The 13,759-nt window shown below is 39.8% G+C and overlaps 1 long non-coding RNA gene across 2 annotated transcripts; it reads right to left on the reverse strand.

Annotated features, from left to right (window-relative positions):
- On the reverse strand, nt 1–13,273 carry LOC132002827 (uncharacterized). 2 transcript variants are annotated; one of them, XR_009400029.1, is made up of 3 exons: nt 13,189–13,273; nt 858–1,172; nt 1–283 (listed from the first exon to the last, which is right to left on the reverse strand). It is a non-coding gene; the product is annotated as an uncharacterized LOC132002827 (long non-coding RNA). The 2 variants fall into 2 exon arrangements; XR_009400028.1 differs by lacking the exon at nt 13,189–13,273 and adding an exon at nt 6,676–6,853.
- Between the last annotated feature and the right edge of the window lie 486 nt (nt 13,274–13,759).

The following is a 13,759-nucleotide window of genomic DNA, read 5'->3' on the forward strand; positions in this document are numbered from 1 at the left end:
GAGAGATCACAAGTAGTCAGAAATGCAGACAGAGAAAGAGGGGGAACGAGGCTCCCTGCTGAGCAGAGAGCCCGATGTGGGGGCTCGATCCCAGGACCCTAAGATCAGGACCTGAGCTGAAGGCAGAGGCTTAACCCACTGAGCCACCCAGGCAGCCCTAAGATAATATTTTTAAACACCAACAGCAGCCTATCTGGAAACACAATAATACCGTGAGTACTGTGGGCCCCAGGCCCCCAGGAACAGAGACAGTCAGCAGCTAAGTCAGAAATTCCATCGTGGCCTAAGGCAAAAAAACAAACAAAAAAAGATAATCTGCTATATCATATACCTATATCAGCATACCTATAAAAGCAATATGTTTCTAGATAAAACACAGAACCCAAAGTTATATGTATATTTTTTTCTGAGTTAAGACTCATCTAGCTTAACTGCATATTTTTACAAAAGCCATCCACCCACACTGGAAAGCTGTAGTCAAATACATAGCCAGACAGATATCAACATGCAGGAATCTCGAGGCATTAAGAAGAATAAGCATGAGTGTGTCATAAAATATTAGTTTGGCAAAAAGAAAAAAAAAAAGAAAACTTTGTACCCAGTCTAGTTTTAAAGAGTTAAGGATAAAACGTATTGGTTGGGCTACATTATGAAAAGAAGGTAACTTGTTGAAGTCCCAAGGTATACATTTGAAATACTGTAATTATATTATTTCAAAATCTAAATAATAGTGCAAAGAGCTAGAAGAAAAATGCCCACTGGAATTTGAGACATTACAGCCACTCTCCATAAGCAGAGCCCATTGTAAGTATCTTTAAACACAAGTTTTACACCAGGAATAGATCAAAGAAACTTACCAGCCTTGTATATATAATTATAGCCTCCCTTCCTTTGATGGTAGATGTAGTAATATGGAAGATGTGGCTATGTATACTGGATGTTAATGCACGCTCTTTTGGAAAAAAGTTGGGGCATAATTTCTTCCTTAGATCGTGTTGAGTTTCAGTTCTTTGAGCCCATTAAAGTCTTCCCACATGCTCGAGGCACGACAGTTCCTCTTCTGTTCCCCATGAAATCTGTTTTCCACTCTTCCAGTCGGAAACGGGACAGCTGTCTTGAATTTTTCTCTCTTCCTTACGCCTTATGCTTCTGTTTGTTCTCAGCATCGTCCCCTGCTTACAATAAACATTTAGTGATAATTTCTTCAAATATGACCTGCCATGATCATATGTTTACTTCCAAACACACTATTCCCTCCTCTTTCTCCTGATCTCTGAGGGGACACCAGTCATTCCATTGCAAAGATGTCCTAGGCACTAACATTCTTTGTCACCATGCAGAGAGCTGGGTGCCAGATTCGTCTTCCTAAAATACTACTTTAATCATCCATCACTTTCCAAATCTCCAATAGCTACTTCTCATTTAGTTTTCAAATCTCAATACTTGGTGGTTACTGTTTTAGTGAACCTCTAACCTGAGCTGTAGTGAAGCACAGCCTATTCATCAATATTTTTCTTTATACCAACAAATAGCCAATTTTCCCCATGACTATCACGATTCAGGTGCAGGTCAAACCAAACCTCTGTCCTTTTTCTCATGCACTCCCTTGGCCTGTGGCATTCCTCTCTTTCTTCAGTTATCCAAACTCATCTTTTGACTTCCAACTCAAGCCCACATCCTTCATTAAAACCTCCTGTTTCTCACTACTGCTTCCTGAAGTATCTTTTTTTTTCCCCCTTCAACATAGTCATTAATCCACCTTGCAATATTCACTATCCAATTTTATACTATTCTTACTTGTCTTCTAATGTCCCATAATCCCCTCTAATTATTCCAGTCTGGTCTGTTCAATTTGATGTCATATCTTTAAAGGTTAGAACAAGGTTTTAATCACCATCGCTAAGCTCAAAATCATGAATAATAGGCATATAAGAAATATTTACTGATCTTATTAATGCTGCATACTTATTATGATGCACTAAGTCAGAAAATTCAAAGAAACCAATTGAAAAGGAAGGAAAAAACTACTTTTTCTTTTCAAGAAATCAATGCCAATGATGAAAGTCATGTGTAAGTTATGGAAAACAACAGGTGCATTAAGTTCAAAGCAATATGAATTTGAAAACTCTAAGGAAATCCAGAAATTGCTTCAGTAGAGTCCACTATTCTTGTTCTTCTAGTTGCCTATTATTCTAGCTTTCTTAAGTTGTAAAACAAGGAGCATGAGAAACCTGAGTATTCTTTGTTTAAAAGATTTTATTTATTTATTTGACAGAGAGAGAGCAATGACAAGTACATAGAGAGGCAGGCAGAAAGAGAGGAGGAAGCAGGCTCTCTGCTGAGCAGAGAGCCTGATGTGGGGCTCAATCCCAGGACCCTGAGATCATGACCTGAGCCAAAGGCAGGGGCTTAATCCACTGAGCCACCCAGGCACCCCAGAGAAACCTGAATATTCTTATAAGTAGTAGGAAAAAATATGATTACATTTTACAAAAAGAAAACAGTAACACTGGAGTGCCTGGATGACTTCCATTGGTTAAGCAACCAATTCTTGATTTTGATTCAGGTCATGATCTCAGTGTAATTAGATCAAGGCCCGCATTAGGGTCTGAGCTGAGGGTGAAGTCTGCTTAAGATTCTCCCTCTCCTTCTCTCCCTATCACCCCCCACCACTCATGCCCACGCTCTCTCTCTCTCTTAAACAACCAAAACAAACAAACAAACAAACAAACCCACTAACGATTAGAAAAATTTGTTTCAAGTTGAGTTAGTTTTTAAAATGTATTAGATTTGGGGGCACCTGGGTGGCTCAGTAGGTTAAGCCTCTGCCTTCGGCTCAGGTCATGATCTCAGGGTCCTGGGATCGAGCCCCGCATCAGGCTCTCTGCTCAGCAGGAAGCCTGCTTCCTCCTCTCTCTCTGCCTGCCTCTCTGCCTACTTGTGAACTCTGTCTGTCAAATAAATAAATAAAATCTTTAAAAATAAAATAAAATAAAATAAAATGTATTAGATTTAGCATTAAGCTAAAATATATCCACTCATTTCAAGTAAGATGAACATATTGTTGTATATAACTGATATTTACATTAATGATAAATAATTTCCTTCCTATATTCATTCAAATCTCAGCTATTAGCCTTGCACGTAGTAAGCACTCAGTTATTTTCTCAAATTACTTCTAATGAACACATTCTTACTTCCAAATGTTCTAATCTTTTTCTCCTTATTTCTGTAGCCACCCTAATCATCTGACCCTAGCAACGCAAAGTATTCTGAATAATAATAATAGCATTTGTTAAATAAACATATTCATCTAAATATAAAATATGCATCTAAATTGATTTCCTAGTGTTGTTTTGTTTGCTCGGAACATGGAGTTAATGAGCTGAAGTTGATAGGAATGGACTGAGTCATAGCCTAGGACTCAATAGCATTAGCTCATATATAAAAAGGCAGCATTTGCCTATCATATTGTGTGAAGTCATTTATCAGTGAATCCTAAGTCCTACATTCTGTCTTATATCCATTTTGTACCTTCTTGTGCATTCAGGTGGGTGTCTGTAATAATGTATCTTGACAAAGCTAAATTGAATAAGAGTTCAAAATTTTCCATAACAAATCTAATTACACAATTTTAATTATCTACAAAAGTCAACTACATTTACACATTTAAGTAAGTTTAGTCACTTAATTCAGCCTGAGTATAGATTCTTCAGGGAAAGACTGAAATTTTTGCTCAAAATGTTGGATATAGGCATTATACTTTAAAGCCTATTTTTTAAATTTTTTATTAACATATAATGTATTATTAGCCCCAGGGGCACAGGTCTGTGAATTGTCAGGTTTACACACTTCATAGCACTCACCATAGCACATACCTTCCCCAATGTCCATAACCCCACCACCCTTTCCCTAACCCCCTCCCCCACCTGGCAACCCTCAGTTTGTTTTATGAGATTGAGACTCTTATGGTTTATCTCCCTCCCAAGCCCATCTTGTTTCATTTATTCTTTTCCTATCCCCCAAACCCCCAATGTTGTCTCTCAACTTCCTCATATCAGGGAGATTATATAATAATTGTCTTTTTCTGATTGACTTATTTTACTAAGCATAATACCCTCTAGCTCCTTTCATGTCCTCGCAAATGGCAAGATTTCATTTCTTTTGATGGCTGCATGGTATTCCATTGTGTATATATACCACATCTTCTTTATCCATTCATCTGCTAATGGATATCTAGGTTCTTTCCATAGTTTGGCTGTTGTCAGCATTGCTGCTATAAACATTCGGGTGAACGTGCCCCTTTGGATCACTACATTTGTATCTTTAGGGTAAATACCCAGTAGTGTGATTGCTGGGTTGTAGGGTAGCTCTATTTTCAACTTTTTGAGGAACCTCCATACTGTTTTCCAGAGTGGTTGCACCAGCTTGCATTCCCACCAACAGTGTAGGAGGGTTCCCCTTTCTCCACATCCTTGCCAGCATCTGTCATTTCCTGACTTATTAATTTTAGCCTTTCTGACTGGTGTGAGGTGATATCTCATTGTGGTTTTGATTTGTATTTCCCTGATGCTGAGTGATGTGGAGCACTTTTTCATGTGTTAAAGCCTATTTTTAAAGGTAACACAAATACATTGATCCTTCCCATAAAGCTATAATGATATATCTGTTCAGTGAAAATTTATTTTTTTAAATAATCAAAGAGCACAGAGAACAGAAAATAAGCAACATTTTTAAGGTCTCACACAGAAGAAGTAAGTGTAAAGCTAGGAAGAGAAAAGAGATGTTCTTGTAGGAACTTTAGAAATCACTAAGTAACCGAATCAACAGTTTACAAATTATTTCCAATATTACTCTATATAGAGGTTAGTAAGCCACATAATTGATATTCTCAGATTTTTTTTAAAGAGAGGGCATGTGTGTACATGCACCAAGAGGTGAAGGAGGGCAAAAGGAGAGGGAGAGAAAAGAATTTCAAGTAGTTTCCAAACTCATGCACACCCCATCAAGGGGCTCGACCTCACACCACCAAGATCATTACCTGAGCCAAAATCAAGAATCTGACGCTTAACTGACTAAGCCAGCCAAGCACCTCAATATTCTCAGATTTTCAAGCTCAATAAATAACATTACTTTGAATATGCTTTGTATTGAAAACCTTTTAATCATATACATACATTTATTGAGTAAAGATATTGGTTATGAAACTTTACCTTCCACATTTTATTTTATGCCCTCAATTACAACTGATTCACTGTCGTAAAGTGCAAAGACTGACAAACATGTTAGAGGTAGCCCCACTGAAATTTTATGACAGCAAGAAAATGTATACATTTCTGGCAATAATATTTACAATCTAGCTCATTGGTAAGGCATATTGTATATGCTATTATTATTAGAATAATTGCTATTAAGATGCAAGACAATATCTTAAGAGAAGGGAGAAGAAGAATTACAATTTATAGCATGACCAATATTTATCTTAGGCATCTGGGCCTAAGTATGTTGAACTATTGTACGAATTAGTTCAAGAGTGGGACTTTGGTTCACCTTTCAAAATATTTTGATGTAGCTTTTATAAAACAAATCTGAATAAACTACTTAATTTGTAAATTTCTTTTGTTATATATTCAACAAATATGGTAACTAAGTTAAAAAGTCCCATCCACAAACCACCAAGATAGCACAGCAATGATTTTCTGTTTTGCATATTACTTCAGTTCTTGTCATGTATTCCTTTCAAATACTGAATCATATTATACATATTTCATATTAAACGTTTTCCATGTTGCTAGCTCACATAATTATCATTTTTAAAACCCGCATACCAATATAAGGAATCAATATAATGAATACTTGATTTTCTTTAATCTTTCCATTTTCTTTTAGACCCTTGGTTTTTCATTGTGACTCTTTAAGATCAATAATATTATCATAGACATCCTTATTTATATAGAGCTTAATTCAACTTTGGATTAGTTCCTAGTGTACATTCTTGAAATTGCAATGAGGACTTCAAAGAAATAAAAATATCATCTACTCACTGGAAACCAATATACAAACAATAAACTAACTCCTTTCCAACCAATGTGACAACAGCATACACAACCTTCACAACTTAGCCTTCTTCCTCTTTTCTTTTCCTTTTTAAATTTTTCTTGCTGTTCTTTTGTTTCTTTTTCAAAAATTTGAAAGAGAAAAATGGAGCTGGGGATCTTTCCTGTTAATTTCCTTCTACTGTGTCAAACTATGTTTGGGAAGACAGTGTGGCTTCTTCTACTTGAAAATACCACTAAACCACAAAGAACTGAGCCACAGTGTTGCCAGATAGGATTGTCTAGTACAGAAGAACCCAATCCCTGTATCTAAACTTCCTGCGTTCCAATCCCAACCCTGTCAATTACTAGTCATGCAATCCCAAGAAAACTTTAGTACTTAGGTTTTGGTGCCACCTTTTAAAAGAGACACTGAAATTCATTGTTAAATAATGAATTTTGGAACACTGAAAAAATAAATAAAATTTTAAAAAATAAAAATAAAAGAGACACTAAGATACAGCAAACAAAATAGCAAGGGATCTGGGGAATGCGTCAGAAGGAACAGCTGAGCGAAGCAGCAATGTTTAGTCTGGAGAAAAGATAACATGGTGAGGATAGGATTGTTACCCGGGAATACCTGAAAAGCTGCCATGTGGAAGAAGGAGTGGATAGAATCCGTTTCATGCCAGAGAAGAGAACAGATGAAAATCACAAGAAGGCAGTTTTCAGCTTGAGAGAAGGTGGGCTTTCTAAGTTATAGCTGCTCAGTGATCAACCTGACTTCTGCCCCAAGTAGCAGGCTTTCTGTCTTTGGATGATTTCTAGCTGCAGCCAAATGACCCTCTTATCGAGATGGTGAAAGTTAAATGCTAGACAGGGAGGTAGGGGATGAGGAACTGGAATTTGGGGGACTTGCCAAAACATAACAGGACTGGATCTCCAGGGAGTGATCTGGGAACACTGCTTGAGATCCTGGGCATGGCATGGGCAGGAACAAGGCCAGCATCTTTCCAGTCAAAGCTAGAAATTTGCTGAAAATGGGGTCTTGGAGATTGATTCGTAAGTAAAAAGTAAAAGACAAAATTCGTAGAAAATGTTAAACTATCAAATAAAATCATTCTTAAGAAATGGTTCATCTGGGGCACCTGGGTGGTTCAGTGAGTTAAAGCCTCTCCCTTCAGCTCCAGTCATTACCCCAGGGTCCCGGGATCCAACCCCACCTCGGGCTTTCTGCTCTGCAGTGAGCCTGCTTCCTCCTCTCTTTCTCTCTCTCTCTCTCTCTCTCTCTGCCTGCCTCTCTGCCTACTTGTGATCTCTGTCTGTCAAATAAATAAATAAGAAATCTAAAAAAAAATAATTGATTCACCTTATATAATAATTCCTGAAAACAAGCCTGTGATCATTTCTTTATGTTATGACTTTGTATTTCTGATTAAAGTTATTCAAGTAAAGGAGCTTTTTCCCCTCTAGGAGTGTATGCACTATTTACCTCAGATTAAAACTAGATAGATTTTTTTTTAAGATTTTATTTATTTATTCATCGGAGAGAGAGAGAGACCGCGCACAAGCAAGCAGAGTGGCAGGCAGAGGCAGAGAGAGAAGCAGGCTCCCCGTTGAGCAAGGAGCCCAGTGTGGGACTTGATCCTAAGACCCTGGGATCATGACCTGAGCCGAAGGCATTGGCTCAACCAACTGAGCCACTCAGGTGTCACCTAGATTTTTTCTTTTTAATTTAAAATTATCTCTTCATTTCTCTGTCTTACAGAACTTAATTCATGTGAGACATACACAGGAGAGAGCACTCTGTTTCAGCGGGCCTTTTGTTAAGTCCCCTGTGGTATAAGCTAAGGACACAGCAACCATTTTCATGGAGTAAGAGTAAGAGTCAAAAACAAATAAGATTGCTGTAAGAAACATACAGAAGTCATGCAATAAAAACATTTTTTTAAAAAAATTTAAATCCAATAAGAGAAGAGCTTTTTCCCTTATTTGTTCTTTGTTTAAGTCATTGTTGGTTCAGCTGAGTCGTGGTCTCTTGCTTCTACTGTGTTTAAATTCCACTTCATTCTGAGTTTTGTTTGAAAACTTACAAGTGGAAAATCCACAGATATTAATGCCCCAGGATCATTGGCTTGAAAGATCTCTACAAGAGACAAGCCAAATGTTTGGGAAAACTATTTTAAAGGCTGCCAAGTAAGGACTCTGTGCTGACCTTCAGGCCACGCAGAGTTGCTCCTGCTGGCTCAGCGCAGGCCTCTGCGGCCACAGGGAGCTGGCCTCCCCGCTTTCCTCCTCCATTTATGACTTGCCACAACAGGAAAGATTTTCACAAGGTTCCTGAGTGTGGACATCCAGGAATTCCCCTTACCAAAGGCTGTCAGGAGATAAGGCTATCCTGAACCACTTCCCCACTCTGCAGTACCCAAAAACCCTTTCTCTGAGGTAGAAAAAAGTAGGAAATCTTGCAAATGTTTTTTTAAAAGTGAAAAATGGTCTATTTGGGGGTGTAAAAGGAAAAGCAGCCTACAGTAGACTACGTGGATTCTAGTTCATTTAATTTATTTTATCTACTTTATTTAATTCTGATTTTTAAGAAAGATTTTATTTATTCATTGGAGAGATAGAAAGAGAAAGAGTGTGCATGGGTACAAGTTGGGGAGAGGCAGAGAGAGAAGCAGACTCTGGGCTGAGCCGGGAGTTAGAGGAGAGGCTTCATCCCAGGACCCAAAGATCACGACTTGAGCCCAAGGCAGATGCTTAACCATCTGAGCCACCTAGGCACCCCAATTCTGGTTTTACCAATAACTGTATGAACGTGAAAAGAAATCACTAATCCCTGCTATGTCTGTTTTACTCAAACATAGAATGGTAACATTGTTACTTAACCCACTATGACTGGGTTAAGTAACTGGCTCCATGGAACATGAATTTCTTTCTTCTAGGTAAGAAATTCCCATAGTACGAATCTTAGAGGGAATGGGAGCCACTCAAACCCATGCCAAAACGGCCAGACACACATACCCCCCATGCCTTGGCAGCTATAGTGCGGGGCCCACGATTGAAGCTTAGATAAGCCAGTCTTGCCTGGACGTCTGGTTTTACCGTGCCAGAGAAAGAAAAATCACTGGGCATTGGCTGCAGTGACATCTGAGCCCAGGAGCAGGGGAGGCAGTGGTCTTAGTGCTGTTGACTCACATCAAGTGCTGGCCAGAGTGGGAGCGTCACCTGCACACTCCAGCGTCCAGCAATGGCTCAGTGCTGTCCCCACAGACCATCACCAAGCAGAAGGTTTGGTTTTTGGTTCACGCTCACTTTTCTGAGCCTTACGTTGCTGCCTTTCCAGAAATGATGGGAGCAATCCACTATTTTTTTCATTTCTTTTTGCTTAATTCAGCCCATCCGTTTCTGTTGCTTACTACTAAGAAAACTGAGTAACAAACCTGGTCACCTTGCAAAGCCGTTGTGAAATCTGGCTGAGCTATTTCAAGTGAAATTGCTTGGGGAATAAGAAATTGTGATCTAATTTCATGCAGTGAATATTTATTTATTAAGATCTTTAAGAAGGTAAAGGATAAGTGCAGGCAGGCTGTGGGCTCAGGGTGCTTTCAAAAGAGGGAAGGGCACAAGAACTCAGATGACTACAGCCCAACAGACAGTCAGAGGGATCCTGTAAGAGAGATAGAAGCAAAAACATGTGGCAAAAAGGGGAGGAGGTGGAGTCAAAGGACACATAGCTCATCCTATGCTGGGTAGATGAACAAAATTTCCATGGGGGAGTAAGTATTGGACTTCATCCTTAAAGACTAAATTACTAGGTAGGGCAATGAAGACTGACCTTGCAGTCAGCTGGTTATCTCTCTGCCTTTCCAGCTCCACTCCAGAGTCTTTTTTTTTAAAGATTTTATTTATTTATTTGACAGAGACCACAAGTAGATAGAGAGGCAGGCAGAGAGAGAAGGGGGCGGGGGATGCAGGCTCCTGGCTGAGCAGAGAGCCCGATGCGGGACTCGATCCCAGGACCCTGCAATCATGACCGGGGCGGAAGGCAGAGGCTTAACCCACTGAGCCACCCGTGCACTCTGAGGTGTTAAACTTCTTGGTTCTGTTTCCTCGACTATGAAATGAGAAAGTTCCAGCAAGCGGTCTGCAAGGTCAGTATGGCTCTTCATTTCTGACTGAGTCCCATAGGGTGTTACGGAGCATACTGCAGGTGGAAGGAGCACAGTAATCTAAAAAGTAACACGAGGAAGCCAAATGGCAGGTGATCCATAAATTCGGTCCCATGGCACCAACATCAAAACCAAAGGGGAACCAAAAGGGAATTTGTCCGAGAAGGCTGTCCCCCTTGGTTTACAGTTAAGAAGACTGTAGTAGCGAAAGAGAGAGAATTGCTACAAGTCACATCGTTAGTGGATGTCAGAGCGGAGGCGAGGACCCAGTCTTGGTCAATCAGCCCAGGGCTATTTCCCCTTCAGTATTGCTCTGCAATCAGTCAAGTTTGGTGTTTACGGGCAAGCAATGGTTTTGAGGCCATTAAAGACTAAAATTCTATTGAGCACTGTTTAAGACAACCGGCATAAAGCTTTAATCATTCATCTGTGAGTACTCTACAGGTGTCCATCTTCTCTATGGGGGTCTTACAGGTCAAGAGAGTGATATAAGAAAAATGAAATAAACTTCTGAATGACAATGCTACGTTCAGAATTTAACCAGATGTAAATCTAAGCAGAGTCCCGGACCTGCCTTCAGTTTACACCTGAATATCTCGCCTGTATCTTGAATTCATCACATAACTTCCTTTATTTTAGGAAATAAGTTCTCTGGAGCTTAACCCTAGGTCAGAAGTCATTTAAGTTTTAACAATGAATAATTTCAGCTTTAAGTTGATTTGAGGACACATTGCTTCTTGGCCTTTTGGCTAAGGTCAAGTGAGGTTGATTTGAGGACACATTTTAGTGTGTTTTTCACAGGCTAAGCAACTTTAAGAATTTATTTTAAAAGATATTTTGCCCAGAAGATGCACCGTGTTTATAAGGATAACCAAAGGAGCACTGAATAATTAGCTCAGATTTTAAAATATTACAAGTTTTCTAATTTATTTAATTCCTTATGATATTAAGACTATTGACCATAAAATAATATTTCCTTGCCACTGAAGTATAGAAACCTTTTAACACTGAGGTATTTATCCTAAAGAGTAATTATCATCATCAATAATGCTTGCTTGGAGATAAGAATTTAATATTTCACTATTTTGTCAATAACTATGAATGCAAAACACATTTAACCAAATAACAGTATGTGTTACCTTCTATGTGATTACCTTCTATTTGATAACAAATAACGAAAGTATTTACCCCATCTCCAAAAATAATAATAATTCATAAGAATCATTCCATCACTTCAAGGCAGACTAAATTAAAGAGTTTAAAAAAAAAAGATTATAGTTTGTTGATTTCCTTAGGCTACTTAAAAATAACTGTGGACCTGTATTCTTCTTACCATGAAACAAAATATTGAACTCTGCCCTTCAGGCATACTACCATACTTCAAATGCTGATCTTATCATCTGCTTGCAAGTCAAACAGAGTTGGACTTTAAAAGGAAGAAAGGAAAAGCCTGGAGCCACTGGGAGGCATCAAGGGTCAGGCGGTTGGTCTGGTTCTGGTCAGAGAGGACCCAGGGTCACAATGCCTGAATAAAAATCACTCAGCTCCCACTGGACAGTTTTCAAAGTACATAATAACCAGAATTTGAAATATAATATATAAAGAACCATATTCTGAAACCGATGTTCTATTTCATTTGGCATCTTTCCATTTGTTTTATTTGTGAACAGGAAAGAGTAAAATTTCCCCTTGTCACTGAATTTGAATTCTGTTTGCAACAATGAACCACTATAAGAAGCTATAAAATAATAATGCAAAGTGATTGGAAATCAGTGGACTTGGATGGGGGTTTTCCCAAATGTTTAAAATTTCAGCCGCATCCCATTTAGGTTCCTGGATGCTCATCATTTTGTACTAAACTGTGAAATGTATTCATCAATCATAAGTGGGAGTTAAAAGCTCCCCCAAAGTGCAAAGCATTAAGAATTATTTCAATTAATAGTCAATTAACTAAACGTCATTTGTTTGCTGGTATGAATGGCTCCTTTAAATTAATCTCTCTCTCTCTGGCTTGTTTTTGAAAGATTTCAGAATTTCCCATCTCTAACTCCCAGGGACAGACATGGCCCAGGGGTCTTCCTGGAGCAGAATCTGACGCTTCCCAGCAATATCCTGGATACACGCTGGGTTGTGACCTGGGAGGTAGCGGTGAGTGTACCAGGCAGAGATCAAAATTCTGGAGACGCTCAGGGGAATGACCTGAAAGGGTTAAAAAGGTAAGTACTTCTTTCTGAAATGTGCTTTGAAGATCTTCAATTTTGACTGAATCTTGAAATGTCACAGCAGTTTCTTACATTCTTTTCCTTCCCAAATCTAAACTATTCTTAAACAGGAAAAGGACATGATGACCATGATTCCAATTCTATATTCCAACTAAAAATCTGATTTGTGTTACTGAAGAGAAAAGAACATTCTCAAAATAAAACATCTTGAGCGGGATAGGTAAACAAGACTGCTCAAGAAACAAATCTGAAAATGGCTGAGTTTTAACTGTGAGGGCTATCCCCCCCCCCACCCCCGCCCGTTTCGAAGAGTCGGGTGCTGTTAGAAACCTTGCAGAAGGAGAATCCGAACACTTCTGAAACCGGACAGACACAAGGGGGCAGGAAGAGCTCAAACTCTGACTTAAAAACCCGCTCCCAGAAATGGGAGCTAACCTATTTTCGTTCGCCCTCCGGATATTTATCAATTCTCTTGGCATGCATAGAAATGGGATGCTGACAAGTAGGTTTAGTTTGTACTCGGACTCATTACTGCGAAGAGAACAGGAACGTTTCTAACGACAGCTCCCCGAACCGCGGCGGCTTTGGGAGAGCCTGGGGCTACATTCCCTAGAACTTATTTTTTGGTGCTAGTCTCGCGGTTCCGATCGGACTGACTGCATTTCTCACGCATTCCAAATATTCCTCCCCTTTGGGCCCCCCTTTTCCCCCTTTTACTCTGAACTTTGGTTGCAAAGGAGGGGCTTGTTTAAAACTCACCAATCCAAGGACTGTGCACCCCTCCTCCCCGTAATTTACAAGGAGACTCCGGCGGCCCGGGGTGTGTGTGTGTGTGTGTGTGTGTGTGTGTTCGAGGTGAGTGTGTGTGTGTGTGTGTGTGTGTGCAACCTGCTTTAGCATTGGCTTGTCATTCTAGCTGTCCTTCTTTTGCAAATAAGCCCCATCCTTTCTTCCCAAACTGCTCTGGGTTTCGATTCAAACACAAGCGACATTGCGAATAACTTTCTTCTCGGGTTTGCAAATCCCGGTGAGCAATAACCACACTCCCCCGCGCGAGACTGCAACGAATTGGAGGGGATGGGAGCAAAAATGGGTAATCTTGGATCCCAGGCAGCTGAAGAACGGATTCAAGCCCAGCCGCGTGTCCCGACTCCTCTGCTGGAACCGCAGCCCTGGCATCCCAGAGCGAAACGTGAGCACAGGTGGGCACGTCGAGATAGCCAGTACCCCTCCCTTCCAGGACAACTTGTAGAGCCTTGAATATCCTCCTCTCCGCCAGGTTTCCCCGCCTCCGCCCCTAGGAACTGATTGGCAGATACCACTACCCAAC

The sequence above is a fragment of the Mustela nigripes genome, chromosome 15, assembly GCF_022355385.1.
Source record: "Mustela nigripes isolate SB6536 chromosome 15, MUSNIG.SB6536, whole genome shotgun sequence".
Classification (NCBI taxonomy): domain Eukaryota; kingdom Metazoa; phylum Chordata; class Mammalia; order Carnivora; family Mustelidae; genus Mustela; species Mustela nigripes.